This window comes from Salminus brasiliensis, chromosome 15 (genome assembly GCF_030463535.1).
Source record: "Salminus brasiliensis chromosome 15, fSalBra1.hap2, whole genome shotgun sequence".
Lineage (NCBI taxonomy): Eukaryota > Metazoa > Chordata > Actinopteri > Characiformes > Bryconidae > Salminus > Salminus brasiliensis.
In genome coordinates, this window is record NC_132892.1 from 4,631,530 (window position 1) to 4,633,845 (window position 2,316).

A 2,316-nucleotide genomic window follows, 5' to 3' on the forward strand; every position below is an offset into this window, starting at 1 on the left:
TCATGTTTGAATGACTGCCTGTATAAAATCCTCTATTAAATGTTAAAATATAATAATTAATACCATTACTTATTATTCTTGATTGTTCTTTACATATCTAACAAATATTGTCTAGAAAAGTCTATAAATCTTACATTATTATTGTTAACATAATGATCAAATCTCATGTTTGTACTATACATCTTCCTGAAACAACTTGCTAGTGTTGTTTGTTACTATGCATATTGTTGTTCATTAGAGAAATTAATATTAATAAATATTAATAATGTGTTTTTCAAACAATATTCTAATTATAGAGTCTAGAAGTGTCAATACAATACAACTAGTAGTGAAATTGTTTTTATGACTGATCGTATTTTTTTAATGTTTTATATATATAAAATGAATATTAATAATGTGTTTTTTAAACAATAATCTAATAATAATAGACTAGAAGTGTCCAACATGATATTTTTATGACTGATCATGTTTTTTTTTAATGTTATATATATATATTTTTTCCCCTAGTGCTTCTTATTTCTATAATTGGGTTATATTATGTATATTAAAGCTGTATTTATTAATATAGCTGTATTTATAGTCAGGTTTACTGTTTCCTACTATTTTAAGTGACTTTATTATGCTGCTCTCTTGTTTGATTTTGCTGCTGTAAAAACGGACTTTCCCTGTGGAATAAATAAAGTGATCTATCTATATCTATCTATCTATCTATATATCTATATATATATATATATATATATATATATATATATATATATATATATATATATATATATATATATAATTGAATATTAATAATGTGTTTTTTAAACAATAATCTAATAATAATAGACTAGAAGTGTCCAACATGATATTTTTATGACTGATCATGTTTTTTTTTTTATGTTATACATATTTTTTTCTCTAGTACTTCTTATTTCTATAATTGGGTTAAATTATGTATATTATAGCTGTATTTATTAATATAGCTGTATTTATAGTCAGGTTTACTGTTTCCTACTATTTTAAGTGACTTTATTATGCTGCTCTCTTGTTTGATTTTGCTGCTGTAAAAACGGACTTTCCCTGTGGAATAAATAAAGTGATCTATCTATATCTATCTATCTATCTATCTATATATCTATCTATCTATATATATATATATATATATATATATATATATATATATATATAATTGAATATTAATAATGTGTTTTTTAAACAATAATCTAATAATAATAGACTAGAAGTGTCCAACATGATATTTTTATGACTGATCATGTTTTTTTTTAATGTTATACATATTTTTTCTCTCTAGTACTTCTTATTTCTATAATTGGGTTATATTATGTATATTATAGCTGTATTTATTAATATAGCTGTATTTATAGTCAGGTTTACTGTTTTACATGCTGCTCTCTTGTTTGATTTTGCTGCTGTAAAAACTGACTTTCCCCATGGAATAAATAAAGTGATATATCTATCTATCTAGATAAATAGATAGATATGCTCCCAGCGGACCACATACACACACACTTAACTACACACACATGTTCATGTTCAGGGAATACTATGTGCAATACCCCCCCCCATGTGCAATTAAGAGTCTTTTGCTGTAAATAATTTTGTTTATTGCTTTTTTAATTCTTATTTATATTGTGTATATAGTGTAAATTATTTATCAAAATTTTTGTAACTGAGTGTCTTGTTATCCCTTTCTGCTGTCACACTGTGAATTTCCCCACTGCGGGACTAATAAAGGACTATCTTATCTTATCTCTCTCTCTCTCTCTCTCTCTCTCTCTATATATATATATATATATACATTATTTGTTAAACAATAATCTAATAATAATAGACTAGAAGTGTCCAACATTATATTTTTATGACTGATCATGTTTTTTTTTTAATAATAATAAAAATAATGTGTATATTATATATTATATATATGTAGTGTAAAATATTATGGGTCAAAATGAAAAATATGTAGGTAAAGATAAATAAATAAATAAGTCTGATTAATATGTTTTATTTCACGTGTTCTTTAATTATGAAAGGTGGTGGGGGATAAATACATTATTAATAATAATAATTAAAAACAGCACTTAGGGACTTTTAACTTATTTACTTTTAACGTATTTTAAAGCAGCACATCTCCCATGATCCTTTGCCGCTATCGCATGGATTTCAAATCGCGAGAGCCAATCACAGGCAGGTCCGCGGCCAGAGCCAATCAGAGGCGGCGCTCCTGCGACAGCCAATCAGAGGCGGCGGTAACGAATAAGGGCCGAATTTAAAAATGTTGTGTTGGAGCTGAGCTGAGAGACGCGGAGCGGC